General features: G+C 52.6%; 1 pseudogene; it reads left to right on the top strand.

Moving 5' to 3' along the window:
• Positions 1 to 8,901: 8,901 nt before the first annotated feature.
• LOC142458745 (small ribosomal subunit protein uS2 pseudogene) lies at positions 8,902 to 18,789 on the top strand (annotated as a pseudogene).
• Positions 18,790 to 26,010: the final 7,221 nt, after the last annotated feature.

Raw genomic sequence — 26,010 nt, forward strand, 5'->3', positions numbered from 1 at the left:
CCACAGCGGTGCGGTGCAGACCCCCATTCAGGAATTCCCACCCCAAGCATACAGCCCTCCTACCACAAAAGCAAACACCATCCACACCCATTTGCCGCTTTGCAAACATTCCTCAGTGGACTCTGAACCTGAGGGAGGCAGCTCACTTGCCCAGGCGGCATTTAGCACCTGCTACCCAGACACAGCCTGGATGGAAGACCCGCCCTGGCGTGTGGCTGCCAAGCCTCATGTGGGGAGGAAAGAAGGAAGGAGGGAGCGAACACAAGGCCGAGTTGTGATCATAGAGTCAGGAAGAAGCCCCTCAGCTCCACACACAGCCCCAGACAGCCAGCCATCCACCAACCATCCAACTTTTTTCAACCTCTTCAGAGGGTCAGGCCCCCTAGCAGACACAACCGGGGATGGCAACAATCTCACCCCAGATCCTGGTCCTGGGGACCTCCCCACTCCCCAGGGTTGTCCCCAGTCTTCCTCCTTGTCCCATGTGGGAGCAATCAGCCACTCTCAGGACAGAGCCTTTGTGCCCTGTTGAGAAGGTGTTAGGGAGATGGGCCAGTCACTCCCATCTCTAGGCTTGTTTCCCCCTCTGGAATGAGGGGGCCCCACCCCAGTCCTCTCTGCATATTCTCACCTGGGCCTAACGGAAGTCCACCGCACCTGTCTTGTCGGCCACCAAGTTGGCCTGGAATGGGCAGGAAACCCCTACATTCACCCCTCAGATCAGTAGGAACTACTCTCCACCCTCCGGAAGGCCAGCTTCAGGCACTAATTTAAAGTGAGCCACTGACGGGAGAGGTGGCAGGTAAGGTCCTGGGAGGCCCAAGAGGAAGGGATGTGGCCTCTGAAATTAGGTGCGGTTGGGCTTCCACAAAGACTGCAGCCACTGGGGCTGATCGGCTGTGAGTCACTTCTTATCTGGCCCAGAGGAGGTGGCCTGCTTCTTGTAGGGGAAGGGGAAAGTTGACCAGATGGTTGCTATAGGAACACTAAGCTCCAGGCATGGTTAGCTTTTCCTTCTGGAGTCGGAGAAGGGACACTGGTTAGGAAGCAAAACTAAGGGCTGCTGGGCCTTCTAGGTCCTGAGGAAGTGGAGTACCAGGCCTTCGCCCAGGGCCAGGACTGTAAAAGCAGGTGCCCGTTGGCAAAGCCTTTTTCAATGTCACTGGATCCTCACAGCAGCCTAGTGGTAAAGATGTTCTTGCCCCCTTTTTACAGATGGGGAGAGAGAGGCTCCGAAAGGTGCTGAGCCCTGCCGTAAGTCTGCAGCCCGTATCAGACTCGTTTCCAGCCACGTTGCCTGGGGTAAAAGACCTGGGGTTTTGACTGACGTCGAAAGGTAACTAGATAGGGGGAAAAGGGGGTTGTCTCCCCTGAATGCCTATACTAACAAACATTAGCTGCCCATGCCACGGTAAAGGGGTTGGAAAGAAATGAGGCGCACTAATTAGACACTTAGGGGAAGATCCAAAGCCGATATGCTCAGACCAAAGTCACACAAAAAACCTGGGCCTACACACAACGCTAAGCACATGACATCACACAGGTAGACCTAAACTCAGCCGGTAAGATCCGCTAATACCCTCAACCACGTCTCTCTAGCCAGTGGGGATAGGAGGGGATAAAAGTAGGCCTTGGACAGGCCTCTCCTCTCTAATTGGGGCGCCCTCTTGCACGTTGGAGGGTGAGATTCCTCCCGAGTGTGGGTGCACGTGTACTTGTGTGCCGCTCCCTGTCTTGGGATTTCCTACTCTTGGTTCCACACACGGGCTTTCAGGCTCCTGTTCCAGTGTTCTTTTCACGTGCTTATTCAGTCTCTCGTGCCTGGTCCTCCCGTGACCCTGCACACTTGCAGGAGCTAGTGAGCACTGTCTGAGACTAATACCTGAAACTTTCCTTTTCCTCATAAACGTTACTTGGATTTACAAAAGTGCTTCTGTCCGTGAATTCTTTCAGCGTTGAGAAGCAAGAACCGAGGTAAGCCACCCAAGAAATCTAACAAAGTCACAGCCCTAAATCATATACGAAAATAAAACTCTACACAACTCTTCTGGGGCCCTTTCCCCCCAAAATTGTACCATGCCAACACCAAGGGCAGTCAGCCCCAGATGGAACTGTGCGCTTGGGTCACAGAGAATCGCCTGCTCCAAGTCGCTGGCCAGAAACAGTACTGGCCCAGGAGCCAGGTGCCGGCCATCTTCTGCCATGGCCTTTTGGGCACCTCTCTGACACTTGAAGAAGTCAAGACAGCATTCTGTCCCTAGCACTGCCCTCCCCGGAGGTGGACATCAAGGTCCGAACTGCGGCTCCGGTTCAGTAAACAGATGGTGAGCCAGCTCTCCCGTCTCCCCTGGCCGCATCACCTGATTCCAGGGGCTCCCGCCCTAAGTCCTGGCAGCTCATTGGTGGGACTATGGCTAGAGGGGGCGGGCATACAGCCAGCAGCATCAAGAACTGGAAGCAATTTCACTGTCCACCTGCTGTCAACTTAACTGCAGAATCCTGGGCTCAGGATATGCCCCGTGGGAAAAGGGTTCAAAGATACCACTCACTGTGACTCCTCTTTTTTTTTTTATCATTTTATTAGGGACTCATACAACTCTTATCACAATCCATACATACATCAATTGTGTAAAACACATTTGTACATTCATTGCCCTCATCATTCTCAAAACATTTGCTCTCCACCTAAGCCCCTGGCATCAGCTCCTCATTTTTCCCCTCCCTTCCTGCTCCCCTCTCCCTCATGAACTCGATAATTTATAAATTATTATTTTGTCATATCTTTCCCTGTCTGACGTCTCCCTTCACCCACATTTCTGTTGTCTGTCCCCAGAGAGAAGGTTATATGTAGATCCTTGTAATCAGTTCCCCCTTTCCAACCCACCCTTCCTCCACTCTCCCAGTCTCGCCACTCACACCACTGGTCCTGAAGGGATCATCCACCCTGGGTTCCCTGAGTTTCCCATTCTGACTCCTCTTTAAAGATACACAATGATTAGTACCAACGGCTCTAAAAACCTCAGTCCTGCAATAACATTGTTGTTACTTTACCGAGAATGATGTCCTTTTCCAGGTATCTGCTGGTGGCATGTTCAAAGTTCATGAGACGAGGTCTTGCCATCCTTGCTTCTAAGGAGCTTCTTGGAGACAGGTATGTTTGTTCTTGTGGCAGTCCCTGGTGCTTTCAGTGCTCGTCACCAACACCGTCATTCGAATGGATCCATTCTATTGCGGTCTTGATTTCTCCTTGTCCACTTTGCACATGCAGGTGAGGTGATTGAAAATATCGTGGCTTGACTCAGGTTCCCTGTGACACCCCTTGCCTTTCAACACTCTAAAGAGGCCCTTGTGCAGCAGACTTGCCCAAGGCAATGCATTGTTTGAGTTCTTGCCTGCTGCTACCATGAGCACTAATTGTGGATCAGATTATATTAATTATAGTAGTAACTTTAATATTACCTTATTATACCTATTATTTCACCATTTAAATTAGATGGTGCTCACAAGGGATTTATCACGGCCTGACAAAAGAGTAAGTAGTTAGGCAACACTTACTACTACTACTACTATTGTATTATTCTGACTTAACTCAGCATTTACGCATGAACTTCACCGCCACTCATCTGCCAGAGTGTCATGCTGTGGTGGCTTGCATGTTGCTGTGATACTGGAAGCTGTGCCACTAGTTTTTCAAATAGCAGCAGGGCACCATGATGGGCAGGTTTTAGCAGACTGGTTCCAGATGAGACAGGATAAGAAAAAGGAATAGTCAGTCCTCCTCTGAGAGATCGGCCACTGAAAAGCCTTGTGAACATTGCCTGACACCCTGCTGGAAGATGGGCCCATAGGTTGAAAGGCATTCAAAATACCAGTCCTCCCCAAGGGGCCAACCTTAACGACATGGAGGAAATCATGCTTTGGGAACCTTCGTTTGCTAATGGGGCACGACTCAAAATGGGAAGCAGCAAACAATCTCGGTAATCAGGAGGTAGAATTATGAGGTATTGTGTTAGACAGGGTTCTCTAGAGAGACAACACAAGATTGCTAATAATTTTATATATACATATTTATAAAGATAGATATATAACACAAGAAATGAACAGTTAAATTATAAAGCAGTACACATGGCTCAGTGCGACTCACTCCCGTGAGAGTTGTAAGACACTGGCAGTCCTTCAAGTCTTAAGGGCCGTCCGGTCATCCTCTGTAGAGAGAGCTAGGCTATCCCAGCACAGGCAGCAAACAGCAAGGCAGGTCACCAACTATCAGTCCCCAGCTCAAGAGATGTAAATTCCAATCGTGCGGTCTTAAAGGGACCTCAACTTACAGCAACACAGTCCACCAGCTAGGCGTCCCACAGGTAGTGTAGCCTGTAAATTGAGGCACAGAACAAGCAAGGCAGCCACACACTGGTCCAATGATCAAAGAGCGAGAGACAAGAAAGGCAAGGCTCACCGAGCCATTTATCTCTCTGCCCTTCAATTAATCCCACTTGTGTTTATCAGCCAGGCTGGCACAATAAACTAACTCAGTATGAATCCAGGAAAATGAACAGTTGTCAAAGATGAAATGGGACACTTGAAGATAGACATTTGAGACTGAAACTGACTGGTGTTGGTCATTTTCAATCTTACAAATCTATGGTCTGCTATGCCAAAAACGACCGATTAAAGAGGAATGACATTGCATTGACTGTCAAAAGGAATATTTTAAGATCCACCCTGAAATATAAAGCCATCTGTGTTAGTCCAGGTTGACTAGAGAACCAAATCCAGTGACACTCATATATGTCAGAGAGAGCTTTATATCAAAGAGTAATTGTATATTGAGAAAACATCCCAGCCCAGTCCAGATCAAGTCCATAAGTCCAATATTAGCCCATATGTCTCTGATACCAGTCTACACATTCCTCTTCAGACTCACGCAGCCATGCAATAATGCTGAATGCAGGATGATCACAGGCCAGTGGATGGAAAGTCTTGTGGATCCAGTGGAGGTGGAAGCATCTCAGCACTGGTGTGGGTCTCCACCTGGCTCCTCCAGCTCCAGGGCTCTGGCTCCATCAGCGTAGTTCCACGTGTCGTGTCAACAGGAATGTCTCCCAGGGAGAGTGTGTCCTTCCTCCAGGGAGAAAGACAGGAGTTCTAGAATCCTCAGGAGGTCATGCCCAAACAGAGACCTCATTGGCTATGACCTGATTGACAGGCTAGACTCCACCCCTTTGCAAGTTGACAGGAGATTAGGATATTATGTAACTGCCACAGACCACCCCTTGTCAACTTGACACTCCTACCCAACTCTTTAGTCATGTATAAATTGTAAAAAACAAATAATAGTAAAATCATATCTGTACCTAACAGGATAAAACTAAACTTCATACAATTCAATATGTGCCAGCCTCATTTAAACATAATATTTAAACATAATATTCTATAAGTGAACAAAACAAAAGTATTCTATGCCTAACAATCGCAGTTAAGCTCCAGAACACGACAGAGGCTGGAAGCACAGACAGAGAACTCGCAGAGGCCTGCTAGCAAAAACCTCCCTCGTGTCCTTAAAAGTGATGAGACCTTCATCTGAGAAGCCCAATGGACTCCACACAGGAGCCAAGCCCAAAAGGAACTCTCTGAGATAGCACAATCAGCCTTGCCAAAACCAAAGACAGAAAAAGAAAAATTCTGAGAGCAGAAACACAACACCAAAAATTCAAACTCACTGCCATCAAGTCAATTCCAACTCATAGTGACCCTGTAGGGCAGAACAGCGCTGCCCCTGTGGAGTCCCCTGACAGAAGACTGGTGATTTCAAACTGCTGATCCTGTGACCAGTGACCAGTGCTTAACCCACTGCGTCACCAGGGCTTCTCAGAAAATGAAAAGTTACCTGCAAAGGGGAACTAATTCAACTGAGCTCTAGTTCCTTGGCAAAAGCCATACAGACAATGAGGCAATGGCACGACATATATAAAACCTTGAAAGACAAAAACTGCCAACCACGTATTATGTACCCAGCAAAATTGTTCTCATGGCGAAATTTCCAGATACACTGAATTTAAAGGAATTTGTCAAAGCCAGACCAGCCTTACAAGAAATATTAAAGGGAGTCGTTCAGACAGAGAACCAAAAACTTTAGACAGAAGCTCAGACTTAAACAGCCTAGGAAGAGGGAAAAGCAGTCCACTTCTGAGGGATCAGCCACTGAAGACCTTAAGATCAGCAGCAGAACACTGCCTGACATCGTGCTGGAAGATGAGGCCCTTATGTTGGAAGGCACTTGAAATACGGCTGGCAAGACTGCTTCCTCAAAGTGGAGTGGAGTTTAATGATATCGATGACAGGCAGCCTGTACCCACCCTCCCAATCCCAGGAGAAGACTCGCTGTTCAGAGTTTTCAGTGTTAACAGAGAGAGAGTCCTCATTCGATTTTGGTCCTCTGTTTCTTCTCTCTTGTTCCTTTCCCTATTGTTGCTGTTGTTGTTGTTGTTGTTAGGTGCCATCGAGTCAGTTCCAACCCACGGTGACCCTACACAGAGCAGAAGGGAACACTGCACGGTCCCGCACCTTTCTTACACCTGTCCCTGTCCTGAGCCCATTGTTTCAGCCACTGAGTCCATCCAGCTCTTTAAGGGCCTTTCTTTCTTCCACTGCTCCTCTACCCTACCGAGCATGATGTCCTCCTCCAGGGACTGGCCTCTCCCGACAATTTGTCTGAAGTATGTAAGACAAACTCTTGCCATCCTTGACTCTCAGAAGCACTCTACTTCTTCCAGCACAGATCAGTTGGTCCTTTTAGCGGTCCGTGGTACTTTCCATATCCTTCTCCCGCACCACAATGCCAATGCATCCATTCTCCTTCGGCCTTCCTTCTTCAGTGTCCAGCTTCACATGCATATGAGGCAACTGAAAACGTCATCATAATGTGGGTCAGGTACACCTTAGTCCTCAAAGTAACATCCTTGCTTTTCAGTACTCTAAAGGGGTCTTGTGCAAGCAGATGTACCTAATGCAACACGTCTTTTAATCTACTGACTGCTGCTTCTATGATTGTGTCAGGGTTCTCTAGAGAAACAAAACCAGGACACTAATGATGATAGCAAGATAGATGGATAGATAGATAGATTGATTGATTGATTGATACAGTGAGGAGGACTATAACAGCTCATTAGACCACCCAGCAGTGCAGAGGGCTCAGTTTAACTCACTTTTATGGAACAGTTAACATACTCAAAGTCCTTCAACTCACTGAAGAGGCTTCGGTCCAAGGTCAAGGAAGCAGGCCGTAGAGTCTTCCCTCGGGCAAGACAGGCAGAGTCTGCCCGCAGGCAGCAGACAACAGGGTGGGTCAGCCACAGACAGCAGCACAGGAGCTTAGGGAAGCTAGGCCCAGATGGGATATCATCCTCAAGCAATGCAAGGTGACAGGATCCACCAGCCTCAAGCTCAAGCGATAAACGCACCAGCAGCGTGGCGAAGCAGGTCTCAAAGGAGCCTCAAGCTCTAGCAACACAATCCACAGGTTAGCTTGGCCCACACGTAGTGTAGCACCAGGGTGAGAAGGTAACACTTTGTCTCATGTACTTTGGGCATGTGATCAGGAGGAGACCAGTCCCCAGGAAAGGACATCATGCCAAAAAGAAGAAGACCATCCCACCCACAGTGGATGTCACAATGGGCTCCCAGACAACCACATTGTGAAGATGGGGCACGAGCAGGCAGTGTTCTGTTTGCTTCCAAGTTGAACGAACTTGACGGAACCTCACAACAACAGCAGCGACATTGAAAACACTCGAGAAATTGTGGAACAAAATTAAAATAGCTGGAGAACCATAGATGTGATAAGAGAATGCATAGATCTATACTTAAAAGACTTTCCCTCCGAGTTAGTTTATTGTGCAACCTGGCCAATAAACACATGTGGGGTTAATTGAAGGGCAAAGGAATAAAGGGCTCAGTGAGCCTCGTCTTTCTAGTTCTCGGGTCTCTTGCTCTCTGATGGTCGCACCAGGATGCAGCTGCCTTAGCCAGTTCCCTGCTTCAGCTGGCAAGACTGACTTCCTGCAAGACATCCCTGAGGAGAAGTCACATGGACCTACTCAGATGCAGCCCTGGGTGCTGGAGCAGCCGTGTGGAGACCCCTGCCAGCGCTGAGATGCTTACATATTCACTGACTCAGCTTTCCCCCATCAGCATCATAGTGTGTATTTTGTGAGATGGAGGAGGACTTTGTGGATTGGTGTTGGACATATGGGTTAATGGGTTAATGTTGGACTTGTGGGCTTGGGCAGCACTGGGTTGGGATGTTTTCTTGATATGCACTTAACCTTTATATAGCATTCTCTCTTATGCATGAGTTTCTGTGGATTTGTTTCTCTAAAGGACCCAGACTAATACACCCCCCCTACATCCTACTTTGGTGAGTAGTGCTTAAAAGCTTGTAAGCAGACATATCTGGTCTCTCCCTGTTTGTAGGAGAAAAGGAACCAGAGAAAATTAAGACACGTGGGAGCATCAGTCCAAAGGACTAATGGACCTCATGAGTATCTTGTCTCCTTGACCCTGCAGCCAGAACTAGATGGTGCCTGGCTACCACTACCAACTGCTCTGAAGAGTATCACGATATTAAGGCCCTGGAGAGAACAGGAGGAACCCGGGGGCATAGTGGATATGCACTGGGTTGCTAACCATAAGGTCGGCAGTTCGAAACCACCACCTGCTCCGCAGGAGGAAGGTGAGGCTTTCTACTCCTGTAAAGACTCACAGTCTCAGAAAGAGTTCTACTCCGTGCCAGACGGTCACTGAGTCAGAATCGACTCAATGGCAGTGAGTTGGAGGTTGGGGATAGAGTAGGAGAAACATGTGGAAGAAAACCAGGAAAGCGTTTACTGTTTGCCCGACTCCATGAATGTCATCGATGGCAACTGCGTAAGTAGAAGCCCTGGTATTTTCCATCGCCTGTCATGCAGATGAAAGTTGGACACTGAATCAAGACTGAAGGAGATCCGATGCATTTAGATTGTGGGGCTACAGAACAATTATGAAAGAACCTTGGGCTGAAAGGCATTTTTAAATCATTTTATTGGGGGTGCGTACAACTATTGCCACAATCCATCCATCATCGTGTCAAGCACGTTTGTACATTTGTTGCCATCATCATTCTCAGAACATTTGCTTTCTGCTTGAGCCCTTGCTATCAGCTCCTCATTTTTCCTCTCCCTCCCTACTCCCCCCTCCCACGTAAGTGCTTGATAATTTATAAATTATTATTATTTTGTCATATCTTAAGCACTCCCTTCAACCACTTTTCTGTTGTCCATCCCTCAAGGAGGAGGTTATATATAGATCCTTGTAATCGGTTCCCCCTTTCCACCCCACCCTCCTGGTATTGCCACTCTCAGCACTGGTCCTGAAGGGATCATCTGTCCTGGATTCCCTGTGTTTCCAGTTCCCATCTATACCAGTGTACATCCTCTGGTCTAGCTGGATTTGTAAGGTAGAATTGGGATCATGATAGTGGGGGGGGGGGGGAGCATTAAAGAACTAGAGGAAAGTTGTACGTTTCATTGTTGCTACCCTGCACCCTGACTGGCTATCTCCTCCCCGAGACCCTTCTTTGGGGGGGTCCGGGCTGGAAGGCATTGTCCTGAGCGAGATGAGTCGACCACAGAAGGACAAATATGGAATGAAGCCACCGCAGCAAAACAACTGTTTCCACATTAGAAGAAACAGGCTTCGAGCGGTTACTGGCGGTGGGAGGGAAGGAGACGTCAGAGGGCGGAGGGAGACAGGTGTTGACCTGGGTGAAGGAGGAGATCATCTCCGACAAGACAGAGACGGGAGAACGATGAGGGAGACCAGGCAAGCCGCTGGGCAGGGAGGGGGTTGATAAGTTGTTGAATACAGAAATGATGATCTGCTCACAAGTCCTCAACTCATCTACAATAAAAAAATTTAATAACAGCATGTTTAATGATCATTTTTAATGAAAATCTGGTGATAGAGACAGAAGGAGCCCCTGAGATGCTGGTCCTTTAAACACCCTTCAAGCCTGGAGCTGAACTCCACCCTCCCCCTCCCCCCCTCTGCCCTCCCCCCTCGACTTCCAGCCCTGCCCTTGGCCTATAAAGGGAACAGTAGCACCAGGAAGGCACACACTCCTTAGAACAGTCAGCCGCATGTATCCAGGGATAAAGCTCAGAAGGTGAGAAGGACCGGAAAGGAAGGATGAATGGAGACAAAGCCCAGGGAGGAAGAGGGAGGGGCACAGTTCCATTGTGGGGCTTGTGATCCAAGTTACAAAACAAAATGTGCATGAGTTGCTCCGTGGGAAATGAATGTGCTCAGTGGACGGGTACCGAATCCCAATCAGCGTGTCTACATAGATAAAGAAAACTGTAGGCACAGCTTCTACTCAGGTTGTGTGTGGTGTCGCTAAGAATCGGACTCAGCCCTAAGGCCCAGGTGGAGGGGAACATATATTTTATCCCTGGGAGCCCTGGTGGTGGAGTGGATTATGCAGAGATGAGACGTCCTATTCCCCATAAAGAATTAGTCTCAGTGCAAACCCAGCAGCAGGTCTACCCTGTCCTATAGGGTCACAGGATAGTTAGGAATGAAGTCAACCAGACAGTCCTGGTTAAGGACTGGGGGGAGCTCAATCCATCAATTGCATCACAGTCTGATGACACCTCCTGGCTGTCATAAGTCTTTTTGCGTACGACAGAGAGGCCAGGCTCAGTCCAATCCTTTTACCCTTCACCTTCTGTGGGAGTTGGATCTTGTGTCTGGTTCCTAGATTTGCTGTGACGTTTCGGGCCAGTCTCAGGAGCTGTCAGCGGACCGCTAAAGGTGGATTCATTCAGTCGACCTCTGCATCCACCAGCCTGTGCTCCCTCTTGTCTCTGCTTGGCAGCCCCGCTTCCTGTTCATCAGCTGCCACAAGTCAGGAGAAGCTTGGCTTGAACCAGACTGAATTTAGCTCTTTCTACAACTGTGTGAACCACTTCTTAATATAAATCTCTTTCTCTATATTATACACACAAACATCAGTGGATGTTGCTCCTCTAGAGCACCCAGCCTAACCAGGTCACTGTGAGTCAGAATGGGCTCAACAGCAGGGCCTGTGATTTCGGTTTTCCCCCTGATGTTTCCTTGTGACTGACTCCGTGACTGTGGTCTGGGTGTATCCTATCCATGTGTTACCTGTGCATTTAAAATCACTTCGTAAGAAAAGCTCGAGGATGGGCATTTAGAACCGGCTGCTATGTGGTCTCTTCTCCAGACACGCGCCCTTGAGCTCGCTGCCGGCACTGGACCCATCGGGGAAGCAGCTTCTGGGAGAGGAGAGCCTCCCAGTCTCCCTGCTCCTGCACACACACCCCCCCCCCCGCTGGGGCCTTTGGCCCTGGCTTTGGACTCTTCAAGAAGCAAGAGGAGGCGCAGGGAAGAGAAGGCAGCAGAAGTTTGGGAGAGGGGCTTTGAAAGAAGCGGGGTGCAGGGAGGACTCCTTCAGACCCAAATGGCCAGGCTACTCCCACCTGGACCCCACCCCCTCCCCAGGAGTGGAGGCTGCCAGGTGCCATCTGACCAGAACCAACTGTGAGAGTTCCAGCTTCCCCCCTGCCCAGGGCTAGCCCACCCCCCACCCCACCCCCAGCAGCAGCTCAGTCACTTCCGGCAAGTGGGGACAGTGAAGGGAGGGAGGGACAGGAGCTGGGTCAACACGGCTCCCTGTGTTCCTCTTTTGAGTCCCCAGGGGAGAAAAAACCAGCTTGACCAGATCCTTGGCCCTTCCCTGGGGAAGGGTGGAGTCTGTGCAGGTCTTGCTGTGATCTGGCCCATGTGGGAAGGGAGAGGGTTAGCTTCACTCTCCCCCAGGTGCCACATTCCGCACCTCCCAGCCCTGGCTGTACGTGTACGTGAGGGAGCTCAGGCTCTTGGGGCAGGCATGGGAGGGGCCCAGGGAGGGGCCTGGCGGCTTGACCAACAACCTCTCTCACCTCTGCCCCTGCCCTGGGCTGTGAGGTCCACTTGGGACCCCCCATGTCCTGCCCCAAGGAGTCCCTGGGTGTGTGATAGGGGGGGGTGGGGATGCCATGACAAAAGCCACAATGTTGGCAGTTCAAGTCAACCCAGAGGCACCCAGGAAGAAAGAGCCGGCAACCTGCGATAAAACAGCCCACCGTTGTCCTCCGACGCTCGGCAGCCGGCCTCCTCACAAGTCAGCGGGGACTCCATGGTGGCTGGCTTGGCTTGGGTTTCTCTGTCCCCCTCAAGGCAGTCCACACCACCAGACGGGGGTAGGGGCCAGCCCTGACACTGCACAGAGGGGACCCACTCTCACCCCGCTCTCCTAGAATCCTGCCTGGTGCGGGGCTCAAAGAGCCCAGGGTCAGGACCAGGGCAGGGAGGTAACGCGGAGGATAGGGCTGGCCTTTTCTGGATTTTCAACCAGGTACCAATGAACTTGCAGAGCAGGGTGCAGGTCTCTGTATTTTCAACTCCGATTTGTCCCTGGACCTCCGGGCTCCAAGCTGACAGGGAGGCCACACAGGTTTGAGGGCAGCGGTCAGTCCAGAGAGGATGGAAGAGGACAAAGGCTGGGCCAGCAGCTGGGTTTCTGGAAAAGGCGCTTTCTCTCCAGAGCTGGGGGGCGGGGGGGGGGCTGTCCCTGGAGACAGGCTGCTGCCCCCTGGCACTTCCCGGCTGCAGGTAAATAGTCATTAGACAGACACTGAAGAGAATCCCCCTCACCAGGTGGGCCAGCAGGTGGACATGCCAGTTGAGCTGGCTTGGAGTGGGGGACCCTCTTTGTCCAAGGAAGCAACAGCTGCGGCTTGGCCTTCTGCCAGGGGCCTGGTGCTCCAAAGGATGTTTTGATCTGTGGACCGTCCACTGGAAAGGGACATAGACACACACACACACACACACTACATTAGGGGCGCAGATCGGGGCGCAGGGCTCCATGCCCAACACTCATCAGGGCTCACCAGAAACCCTGGGTCACTGCTGGGTGGACACCAAGGAGGGGTGAGGGGATGGCTGTGAAGCCACAGTCCAGGAATCGCCCCCCACCCCAGACCACCCCTTCTCTGGAGCTCAGTCTGGCCTGACAGAGACACCCTCCTGAGGAATGTGCTGGGGCTGGGGAGGGGGTGCTGCCTCTGCAGGCCTTCCCTGGGATTAGGGCAGGACCTGTGGGGACCAGAGACAGAAATCCAAGCTCAAGTCAACACAACTGCCACCACCACCCCCTCCCGCAGGGCATGCTGAAACCAAACAAACACTTGGAATCAGAGAGGTCTGTGTCCCTGTGTTTCAGATGGAAAGGGGAGGGGAAGCTTCAGGAGCCCAGGATTCATTCCTTGCCTGTTCATCCCCCACCCCTCTGTATCCTCACTCACCAGTATGAAACATGGACAACCCCACCAGCTACTCCGGGGGAGAGAGCCGAGGCTGTCTGCCCCCAGCGTAACGAGTGTGGTTGAGTTTGGCATCAGTCTAGCACGGAGCTCTGGTGATGCAGTGGGTGAGGTACTGAGTGCAAACCTACCTGCTGCTCTGGGGGAGAAAGACGAAGCTCTTCCTCCCCCAGAGCATCTCTGAGTCGAAACAGACTCCACTGGAGCCCGGGGAATGCACTGGAGGCGCAGCTCTGTCACGCCACCAGTATTTCCAATACAAGCAGGGTGGACACGTTTCAGCAGAGCTTCCAGACTAAGGCAGACTAGGAAGGAGGAGGCGGCAGCCCACTCTGAGGGACTGGCATGAACACACATGACAAGCAGCACAGCTTGCCTGACACTAGTCCCCAGACGTGGAGGATGGGACAGCAGGGCCCTACCTACAGAGACAGACCCCGGCCCTTGGCTTCGCGGGAGAAAGAATTCACGCTGAAGCCTCATTTGTGATCCAAGAGAGTTTTAGGAGAGTTAGAAGCAGTTTGGGGCTTTACAATTAATGAAGCACAGCCAGACAGAGTCTGCGGCACAAATGCACGGGACACGGCACCGTGGCCTCGCTGCGCTTCACTGCGTAGCACCTGCTGGGAGAGAGAGCCAAACTTCTGGTTTTTCAGAGGCCCCCACCCCACCCCCATAGGGAGGCGTGGTCGACTGTACTGGTCAATCCCATTGGCTGAATTGAATTCACCTGGCCTAGATGGGCCAATCCAGGTGTATCACCCCTTTCTGGCCAGGAGCTCCAATCTAACAGACCCACAGGTGACCACCGCCCACACTCACACACACTCTCTTTCTCACACACACACGTGCACATACCCAGGTCTGTACAAACCAGAGACAAACTCATGCCATCGAGTCGAATCTATCAGCAACCCTGTGGGTTTCAGAGACTGAAAAGCTACAGACATAGAGAACCTCTCTCCCAAGAGTGAGGCTTAGTGGTTTTGAACTGCTGACCTTGTGGTTAGGGAGCCAGCACGTAACCCACTACTCCACCAGGGCTCCCTTGCTCTCTGTAAGGCTTCCCTTTCAAGGCTCAGAGACGGTGACCTGAGCCCCCACCTCTCTCAGGTTGGAGGGCAGAAACCAGAGACCAGAGGAGGTGGGCCAGCAGCCAGCTGACTTCCCGTGGAGCTGAGACTGGGCAGCAGGTGTCCTGCACCCAACCCACCTGCCCCTGAGCAAGATCTGAGCTGTGGGAGGAGAGGCCAACCCCTCGGATTCCTGGCAAGAGCAGGTGGCAGGCTAGGGTCAGAGGAGGAGCCTAGGAGACACACCCTGAGGCCTGACCTCCTGGGGGAGCGGCAGGCACACACCCTGAGGTGGGGATCAGGCAGGCCATGCCAGAATCCACAGTTAAACACAGAATGTGGGACACACACACAAACCGAACGCACTGCCACGGCATCAATTCTGAGTCACAGGGACCCCACAGGGCAGGGTAGAGCCACCCCTGTGGGTTCCTGAGATTGAAACTCTCTGGGGGAGATATAGGGGGCCCGTGCTTTCTGCGGGAATGTGCATGACTCCTCCCAGCCCCCCGGCCCCCCAGCCCCTGTTGCCCGTACTGTTGGTAGTCCCCGTCTTACCCGTGGGCAAACTGAGAGTCACTTGCTTAAGCTTAACGGTTGGTAAGCAGCAGGGCTGAGATTTGAACCCAGGAGGCCTGGCCACCAGGAAAATCACAGCAGCCAGGCCCCAGAATCCCCTCAGGGGCAGATAAGGAGGGGCCTGGTCATCCAGGCCAGAGAATTTGGCTTCTTGTTTGTTTTTCTATAAAAACCAACAATGGTACTTGAGCCAGGTGGTAGGTAGTTCATGCAAAGTATGGGATGAGTCAGACGGCCAGGTGTGGGGAGCCCTGTTAGCAGGGAACACAAGGGCTGCCATCCCAGTGAGTCACTTCAGCACCCCGTTTTCATCTTCCCTCTGCTACCTCCATAATCCTTATCCCTTACCACAGCAGGCGCCTCCCTTAGAAAGAACCCCTTATCTCTCCCAGCGCCAGGCTTATCAGTCTCCAGCCAGCTTGGGTCGGTTGGTCAGTCACTCCCCCCTCCCCCACTCCCCCACACCCCTTCCGTCCACCCTCTACAGAAACAACTCTCAGCAGGAATCTCACCCCCACCCCACCTCACTCCCCCCCCCGCGCCCCCCCCCCCCGCAGAATCTCCTGGAGAGTCTGCTTAAAACACTGATTGTTGACCCAAATCCCCGTAAGTATGTAGTTTCTAGAAGGTGGTTTTAGATATTGGTGCTTCCGGGTGCTGGTCAAAAAGCTGCAGTCCACCCAGAGGCCCCCAGGAAGAAAGGTCTAGTGATCTAGCTCTGAAAAACAATCCAGCCATTGAGACCCCCTAAGGGGCACAGCTCGGGTGCGACACCCAGGGGTGCCCCTGAGTCTGCAGGGGCAGGCTGCGCTGGCATGCTGAGTGAGGCGTGAAGGAAGGACTCAGGTCCCAGACCCAGAGTATCGGCTTCCTCCCGGGATTGGAGTCTTTGCCCTGCTGACCCGTGGAGACCTTCCATGTTATTCGATGCGTGAACTCTCTAGCGAGCCTGGCTCCGGTCCATAAATGCTCTAGAAGACCTACAATTCCTGGGACAGAAACAAAGGAAGCAGCGGGCTGACTCCAGGAAGGCTGCCTGTTGGTACCGGGCGCCTCTTGCCTCCTAAACACAAAGCTGGGCCCCGGCAATGCTTCCTGGGCCGTGGGTGTTGGGTTGCATCACAGCCAAGGAGCCCTGCGTTTTGGGAAATCAAATCTGTTCCAAAGGGATGCAAGCATCCCATTGCTCTGTATGGAGACATCATCTTCACCTTCACCAACAGTCTGCTGAAAAGCCGGCTCCCTGGGCGGTGCCAATTATGTGGGCCCCACTAATGGAAAGGGAACCATGGTAAGGCTGGCACAGGACTGGGGTCCTCCCAGGGTCACTATGATCAGAGCCAACGCAAGGGCCCCAGCAGCAACAATGGGAAGGTTGGCAGTTCAAACCTACCTGCTGCGCCACGGGAGACCGTCCTGCTGGGCATCTGCTTCCATGAGGAGAGTACAGTCAAGAAAACCCTCCGGAGCGCGGGTCTACCCTGTGCCTCACGGCATTTCCGGGAGTCGGAACCAACTTGATGGCAGTGGGGCTCATTCTAGGTGGGTGGGTGGGGTCGGACCTCAGGGGGACATCATCTCCATTCTCCAAGATAGTCGGCGATTCGCACATCTCTAAGCATGTAGACCAGGACAAATGCCTCCCTTGCCTCTGCTTGCAAGATATGCAGATATGCGAGTGAGCCCTGGAAAGTCACCCCACACACACAACAACCAAAGTGGAAATATCAGCCTCCTCCTTGCAGGGAGCGCTGGTGGCATAGTGGTCATGTGCTAGGCTGTTAACCACAAGGTTGGTAGTTCAAAACAGCTAGCTGTTCCTTGGGAGAAAACCAGGGCTTTCTACTCCGGTCATGAGTCTCAGACACCCAGAGGAGGCAGTTTTACCCTGCCCTATAGGGTCACTATGAGTTGGTGTCAACTAATGACCGGTGAGTTTTTTTTTTGGGGGGGGGGTGTTTTTGTGAGGTCTTGCAGGGAGACTGTGAGCGTTAAAGTGAAAGTTCTTGAGAACTAGAGGCAGGACTAATTGCAGGGGAGATAAGACAAAGAGACAGAACCAAAGCTGGAAGGTGACAAATAAGGGGCCTTCCTTGGAACAGCTTGGAAGAATAGTAAAGAAGGGAGGTGTCTGCAACCCTTATCATGGACCAGACGAAAAAGAATTCTAACAACTAACTGAGAATCAACAACACAGGAGTGAGAAGGACAGAAACTGTGAGCGAATGGTCCTCCCAGCCACAAAAGGAAACAAAAACTTCACTTGAGCTTTCTGCCACTCTGCCCAGAGCAGGGTCCATACAGCTTGTCCTGGTTCCTGTCGTAACTTAAAAGGGAAACTTCCCCCACTTCCCCATCATGATCCCAATTCTACCTTGCAAGTCTGGCTAGACCAGAGGACATACACTGGTGCAGATAGGCACTGGAAACAGAGGGAATCCAGGGCGGGGATCCCTTCAGGACCAGTGGTGAGAGTGCCAATACCGGGAGGTTGGAGGGAAGGTGGGGTAGAGAGGGGAACCGATTACAGGATCTACATATAACCTCCTCCCTGGGGGGATGGACAACAGAAAAGTGGGTGAAAAGGGAGATCTTGGACAGTGTAAGATATGACAAAGTAATAGTAACTTATAAATTATCAAGGGTTCAGGTGGGGGTGGGGACAGAGGGGTAAATGAGGAGCTGATACCAAGGGCTCAAGTAGAAAACAAATGTTTTGAGAATGATGATGGCAACAAATGTACAAATAGATGGATGGATGGATGGATGGATGGATAGATGGATGGATATAAGAATTGTACAAGCCCTCAATAAAATGATTCAAATTTCTTCTAAAAAAGGGAAACGTTCACAGTGTGCGGAGCCCTTGGCGTCCTGCAGAGGAAGGAGGATCTCAAATTCCTGACTGCAGGAACCCATCTAGGTGACACCGACCTTGGCTTCCACAAGGAGCCGTGCGTCTACAAAGGGAAAAGTGACGGCATCTCCATCGTAAACCGGAGAAGCTCCTGCTGGCTGCTCGCACCATTGTTGCCAATGGAAACCCTGCTGACGCCAGCGTCATATCGCCCAGGAATTCCGGCCAGTGCGCTGTGCTGAAGATCACTGCCACCGGACCTAATCCTACTGCTGGGGCCTTCGCTCCAGGAGCCTTTGCTAACCAGATCCGGGAGCTACAGCTCCGAGCGGTGTCTGACCCCAGGGCTGACCGCCAGCCCCTCACAGAGGCCTCTTACGTTACCTTGCCCACCATTGCCTGTGTCCCACAGATTCTCCTCTGCGCTACATGCACATTGCCATCCCATGTAACAGCCAGGGCGCTCACTCGGTGGGCCTGATGTGGTGGATGCTGGCCTGGGACGTTCTGCGCATGCGGGGCACCATCTCCTGGGAAGGTCCTGCCTGATCTCGACTTCTACAGAGACCCAGAGGAGATTGAAAAGGAGGAGCAGGCCTCTCTGGAAAGGCTGTGACCAAGCAAGAGTGCCAGGGTGGGACTGCTCCTGTCCCGAGCCTCCTGCGGCTCAGCCCAGGCAGCCAACTGGTCTGAAGGCCTGCAGCTGCCCTCGGTGCCCATCCAGAGGCTCCCCACTGAAGACTGCCGCGCTCAGCCCGCAACTGAAGACTGACCTGCAGCCCCCACCGCTCAGGCCACTGAGTGGGTAAGACCAACCACTGAGTGGTCTTCAGCTGTTCTTCCATGGAAATCAGATTGATGGGAAATAAAAGGCAAATTTCTATATATAAAAATAATTCATTTGAATTTATGAAAATGTTCAAGCTCACTCACAATAAGACATGCAAATTCAGACTGCCATGGGGTTTCGGTGTTTGCATGTCAGATTGGTAACGATGAAAAGGCTTGATAACTTAATTGTTAGTTGGGAATATGGGAAGCATTCCAAACCAAAACCAAACCCGCTGCCCCGGAGTCCATGGGGATTCATAGTGATTCATAGCAACCCATCGAACAGGGTAGACCTGCCCCTGGGAATTCGTGAGACTGACTCTCTTTATGGAAAGAGGACGCCCCGCTCCCAAGCCCCAAACTCACTGCCACCAAGTCCTTTCTGACCCACAGTGACCCTAGAGGACAAGGCAGAGCCACCCCTGCGGGTTTCTGAGACGCACTTTATAGGAGTAGAAAGCCTCATCTTTCTACTGCTCGTAGCAAACTACAGCTTCTTCAGGGAAGAAGAGATGCTCATCCCTGCTTGTACCTGCCGAGGTCAGCTTTTGAAGACTCACCGGAAGTGATCGCAGAGGGGGCTTGGGGAGAGATTCTGGGAGACTGGATTCAGAGGCTGAAGGGAGACTTTCTGGCATAGGTTCTTTGAAGTCTTCGGATCTAGTGCTATGTGCATGTATCACTTCCTATACCTGCATATCTGTATCCATTTGTAAAAGTTTTATTTAAAATAAGGTGACCAGACGTCCCGCTTTTGGTGGGATAGTCCCGATTTTTAACAATTTGTCCCGCGGCATTTTTTAAAAGTCCAGATTTTTGGAAAGACTGCACGACAAGCCAGGGTAGACGGTTTTGGGCTGCCATGTGGCTATTTTGCCAGGATATGAGTTTTATCGATGGTGTCCCGCTTTACCAATGTTAAAATCTAGTCACCTTAATTTAAAAAGAGAAACAAATGTAAACATTCAGACCTGGCAAGAGATTTGGACAGGGTTCGAAGCCCAGGTTGGCTGGGGGCAGGGGGGACACTCACAGCCTACAACCCCTCTTGGATCTTGGCAGCTGAAGGCGACCACCCTGAGAAGCTCCCGATGTACCCACAGTCACACCCAGGAATGATGACTCATGGCCTCAAGTCCTCTGGGCCAGGCCCTGTGGCCGACGAAAAAGACAGAACTGAAGGAGGCCCAGGTCATGAACAACCAAGTAAGGACTATTTGTCTCCCCATCCGGAGGAAGAAGAGCAATGAAAATCGAAAGACATAGAAACAATTAGTCTTTAATAGCCGGGCACCATCTGCTTGCTCTCTTCACCACCTTAGCTTACGCACCCATTTTGTCTTCAGCGATCCTGTCGTGAAAGTGAGCATCACAGAATGCCAGGTTATTAGAACAGAGTGTTCACGAATTGAGGGAGGGCTTGAGCCCAATGTCCGCCTGCTACCTTAATACTTAACATATGATATATGTACATAGATCAATGCCCTATCCTTATCTATAAATATATTTACATATGTTTACATTCAGCAGTGGATTTTTATCAAAGGTCAGTAGGAGCCCCTGCCTCGTGATTGGGGAGTGGTGGGGAGGGACAGGCCTGGGCTGTGTCCTGAGAGCTGATGGATGAGGGAGTGGAGCAGGGGCAGGGAATGGGGTGCAAGGAATGTAGGAAGGTCTGGATATGGGGGCAGGGGGCTTTGATGTCCAGGGAGGCTGGGGGGTGGGAGAGACAAGGCCAGACGTGCCTGCCTCTGACCTGCCTGAGCATGGCCACGCTAGCTGCTTCCTGAGCTAGCACCAGCATGAGGAAGCACAGGGCTGAAGCAAGGACACTCCTGTGTGGACAATGGCCAGGCCCACACTGGTCAGGGCAAGCAGGGCTCTTTTTCCTGGAGGGGAGGGGACAGGGTCCTCACTGAAGCGCTCCGACCCACCCACCCCAGCTCCCCCTGATGGAGGCTTTCTCCCTGGGCCACACCCTTGTAAGCCGACAGGCCAGGTGCAGGCACACAAGGGCCCTCCAGCAGCAGCCCCTGCCCTGTCCCCTCAGCCCTGCTCTGGGCCTGGAGGGCCGCTCCCTCCCTCCCCAGGCGCCCTCCCTTTGCAGGGCTGCTGACGGGGAGGGGGGGGGAGCGGGGGATGGGGGGATGGGAGAAACCCCACTGGGGTGATTCCACTCTCTCCTCTGTGGTCACTGGGCGTTGGTTGGAATCAACCCCACCATGGCAGTGGGGTTGGGGCTCCCCTCCCTGGACCTACCCCCGCACCCCCTGCAGGCCACAGTTGCTCTCTCTCTGTGGTCAGGTCACTGCTTCCAGCAGAAAGCCTCCCCACCACAGCCCTCACTACCTCCCACCACCCCCCTCCCCCTGCCTCTCCAGCTTCCTTCCCAGCCCCCACTCCCCCAAGCTCCCTGCGTGTCCCCACCCCTTATGCTCCCTGTCCACACCATCCCTAAGCCCTCTCAGTTAACCCTGACAGCCCACCCATGTCCCGAGGGTCCCTGTGGGCGCAGGTGGAGCGTTAAGTCTACCTGGACAGGTGGGCTGTGAGTGTGCCTGGAGCACTGGGCTCTTAGACGGTGACCCACCCCCAGGAGGGGCTGCAGGTGACCCTCCCAGGGGGCTGCAGGGGAAGGTTCTCATCCCCAACTTCAGGGGCAGGAAGAGAACCTCAGCCATGGAGGTGTGGGATTTGGGGCAGGGGGGGGGCGGGGGGAGGGCAGGAAGGAACAGGAGGAAGAAAGCCGACTGAGCTGAGCGGCCCCTGGCCTTAGGGTGCTTTCCAGTCCGTCCCCCCCCCGCGCCCCCCCTCCGCCCCCCCAGCCCTAGGCCTCTGCAGACTCACACTGCAGGACTACATTTCCCTTTCTTTTCCAAGGGGCCTGTCCCTGGGGAGCACCAGACAAGAAGGGGCTGGGGTGAGGGAAAGGCATGGGGGCGGGGTGGGCAGTGGAGTGAGTGGGGGGGCACATGGCTCCACACCCTGACCTCCTGCCCTCAGGTCTCCCTTCCTGGAATTTCAGTGCCTGGTGCCGCCAGGCCTGGACTGCCTCATCCTCACCTTCCCTTCCCACCGCAGAGTCTGCACCAGGAGTGACTCATCTTCTCCCTCCCCGCTGCCCTCCCCTGACCACGGCCCCCACCCCCAGCAGCAGGAGTGTCTACCAAAGCAGCCATCCCAGCTCCAGCTGCTGCTGAGCACCCCAGAGCAGAGTCCAGGGCAGCTCTCCCAACTTAGGACAAGTGAGCAGGGAGCTGAGCGGCCTAGCCGGGACCTCTAGGCCTGGATGGTGGCCCCACTGGCTACCCTAGAGAGCCCCTCTTCTCTTCCCAAGGGAGCCTGTGGCCGCCCGGCTCACGGATAAGGACACGGAGGCTCAGAGAGGTTAAATCACTTGCCTCCAGCCACCCGGGCGGTCAGTAAGGAAGCCGCTTCTAAAGCCCCTTCCCTTCTGCTACAGCATGGCTTCCCCAACCCAGAAGGAGCCCCGGGGGTGTGGATTAAACACGGGGTGGCCAGCCGTGGGAGAAAAGTGAGGCCTTCCTGCTCCATAACGATTTACAGCCTCGTCATCAGAACAAACAATCATATCATAGTGAATGAGGGGGAGTGCGGGGTGGAAACCCAAAGCCCATTTGTAGACCACTGGACACCCCCTTACAGAAGGGTCTTGGGGAGGAGACGAGCCAGTCAGGGTGCGATGTAGCAACGATGAAACATACAACTTTCCTCTGGTTCCTAAATGCTTCCTCCTCCTGCCCCTCCCCCCCACTGTCATGATCCCAATTCTACCTTGCAAGTCTGACTAGACCAGAGGATGTACCCTGGTACAGATAGGAACTAGAAACACAGGGAATCCAGGGTGGATGATCCCTTCAGGACCAGGGGTGTGAGTGGCGATACTGGGAGGGGGGGTGTTAGAGGGAGGGTGGTTTGGAAAGGGGGAACCTACTACAAGGATCTACATGTGACCTCCTCCCTGGGGGACTGACAACAGAAAAGTGGGTGAAGGGAGGCGTCGGATGGGGCAAGATATGACAAAATAATAATTTATAAATTATCAAAGGTTCATGAGGGAGGGAGGGAGGGGAAAAATGAGGAGCTGATGCCAGGGGCTTAAGTGGAGAGCAATTGTTTTAAGAATGATGAGGGCAATGAATGTACAAATGTGCTTTACACAATGGATGGATTGTGATAAGCATTGTATGAGCCCCCAATAAAATGACTTTTTTAAGTTAAAACTAAAAAAAAAAAAAATACAGCCTCATAAACCCAGAGGAGAGGCAGAGTCTGAAGGGGATTGGGCAGAAGGGGGTGTGGATGGGTCCCAGGGCAGGGTTCCCAGGCCCAGGAGAAAGGCTGAAGGCGTCCTCCCGGAGCTGAGAAGGCTGCAGGCTCCAGGCCAGCGGGTTCCCTGTCCTCCATGCCCTCCTGCTGGGCGGCACCCTGCCGGGAGACACCACAGTGGCTCGGCGCCCCCTGGAGGCCGTGGTGGGGCCTTGCGCTTGGAGGGCTCCCTCCTGCTGCCCCCCTTCTCCGCACTCCAGCCCGCTGCCCTTGAGTCCTGGCCAACTCTCAGCGACCCCCGGGGACTGGCCCCATGGGTATCTGGGGCTGTCACTCTTTACAGGAGCCAAAGGCCTTGTCTTCCTCCCTAGACCAGGGGTCGTCAACCACGTGTGGGGGGCTCTTTGGGCACCCAGGGTACCTACCTACGTGTGGCTCGGAGGTAACATAAAAAGATGTTAAAGGGATGATGCAGGATGATTTCGTCTGCTTGTAAATATAGTAGAATCATGGCTCTCAAACAACTTTTAAACTGCTGCGAGGGACAGGATTGGCTCTTCTGCCTCAAAAGCCTGCCGACCCCAGCCTGAAACTCTGTGAACCCCAAAAAACATGGCTCGGAGTGGCTGAAGGGTCAGAGAGAGTTTGCCTGGGCAAAGGCCGGTCAAACATCCGAGGCTGCTCCCGGGAGCCCCCAGACAGCCCCAGGCGCCGAGCTGAGAGTGGGACCAGAAGACGGGCCTCTGAAGGGGGGGCGAGCAGCTCACCTGGACCGAGGCCCGAGGCCTGTGTCCCCACCCAGGACACAGAGGAGAGCGAGGGCGGTCTCTTTAAAGAAGCCAAAACCTTTTGAAAATGATGATGTCTGGACAAGTTCGCTTGAAGTCTCTGATTTACGGATTGTTATCATATCGGTAAGAGCCCCCGATACAAAGATCAATTGTAAAAAGTAAAATAAATTTTAAAATAAAAAGCCAAACCAAGCCCACTGCTGTGCAGGAGGAAACCGCCCGATAGGATGGAGGAAAATTTCCCTGTGGGTGTCTGCAACTTTAAATCTTCCTAGAAGCAGAAAGGCTCATTGCCTGCGTCAGTCAGCCCAACCCCTGAGGAAGGCGCTGGAATTGTAGGTGGTCTGAACCCCAACTGCCTCGTGTGCAGGGCGCCCACGAGGGGGCGCTGTGTGGCTGCGGTTGCAGGAAGCTGGTCCGCGGGCTCACACACCTGGCCGCCCTGCGCCCTGTGGGCCTTCAGCTGGAATCCCAGCATAGCCCAGAGTCCCCGCCCGGCCTCCCACCAGGATTTCTCCTTAAGCCATCCGTCGATGGCTCACCGCTCTAAAACTGGGCCTTGAACAAGGATGCCAGAAGTGAACAGATGCACTTGAAACAAGGTGCTTGAGAAGATTCTTGAAAGTACCACGAACTACTGAAAGTGCCACGAACTACTGAACATACCACGAACTACTGAAAGTGCCACGAACTACTGAACGTACCACGAACTACTGAACATACCACGAACTACTGAAAGTGCCACGAACTACTGAACGTACCACGAACTACTGAACGTGCCACGAACTACTGAACGTACCACGAACTACTGAAAGTGCCACGGACTACTGAACGTACCACGAACTACTGAAAGTGCCACGAACTACTGAAAGTGCCACGAACTACTGAACGTACCACGAACTACTGAACGTACCACGAACTACTGAAAGTACCACAAACTACTGGAAGTACTACTCAAAGGACAAACCGATCTGTCTTGGAAGAATGACGGCCAGCGTGTTCTTACAGGCAAGGCTGTCGGGACTCCATCTTCCATACTTTGGATGGCTGTTGGTAGGGTCCTTGGAGAAGGCCGTCGGGCTTGGTCGAACGGAGAGGCGGCAACAAAGAGGAAGTCCTTGGGTGAGAGAGACTGACACCACAGCTGCAGTCATGGGCTCAAGCCGGGAACCATTGGGAGGGCGGCACCGGACGGTGGTGTTTTGTTCGGCTGTGTGCAGGGTCGCCAAGGGTGGAGGCCCCTCTGTGGCACCCAACAACATGGCGTGGGAGGTGGGGGCAGGAAGAAGGGGACAAGGTTGTAGGGATCTCAGGAGATTAAGCTGTGGACAATTGGGCGAACTAGGAGTGTCTACCAGCTGAGACCTGGAACCATCTGAAACCTGGGCAGGAGCTGGGGCACAGTGCCCAGAGGGGCTCCCACGAGGCTTGGCGTCCCAAGCAGGTGGGTTCGAAGCGAGACTGCAGATCCCGTCAGCTGGTTGTCTTTGGACAAGTCACTACACCTCTCTGAAGCTCACTCTTTTTTTTTTATCATTTTATTGTGGGCTCATACAACTCTTATCACAGTCCATACATACATCAATTGCGTAAAGCACATTTGTACATTTGTTGCCATCAACGTTTTCAAAGCATTCTCTATCTACTTGAGCCCTTGATATCAGCTCCTCATTTTTCCCTCCCACTCCCTCCCTCATGAACCCTTGATAATTTACAAATTATCATTTTTCATGTCTTGCACTGTCTGATGTCTCCCCCCACCCCCTTGTCTGTTGTCCATCCCCCTGGGAGGGGATTATAGGCAGGTCATTGTGATCAGTTCCCCCTTTCTCTCTCCACCTTCCCCTTACCCTCCTGGTATGGCTACTCTCAATATTGGTCCTGAGGGGTTTATCTGTCCTGGATTCCCTGTGTTTCCAACTCTTATCCGTACCCATGTACATGCTCTGGTCTAGCCAGATTTGTAAGGTAGAATTAGGATCATGGTAGTGGTGTGGGGAGCATTAAAGAACTAGAGGAAAGCTGTATGTTTCATCGGTGCTATACTGCACCCTGACTGGTCCCAAGACCCTTCTGTAAAGGGATGTCCAATTGCTTACAGATTGGCTTTGGGCCTCCACTCTGCACTAACCCCCTCATTCACATTATGATTTTTTTTTGCTCTGGGT

Source organism: Tenrec ecaudatus, chromosome 10, assembly GCF_050624435.1.
Source record: "Tenrec ecaudatus isolate mTenEca1 chromosome 10, mTenEca1.hap1, whole genome shotgun sequence".
In the NCBI taxonomy this organism is placed as follows: domain Eukaryota; kingdom Metazoa; phylum Chordata; class Mammalia; order Afrosoricida; family Tenrecidae; genus Tenrec; species Tenrec ecaudatus.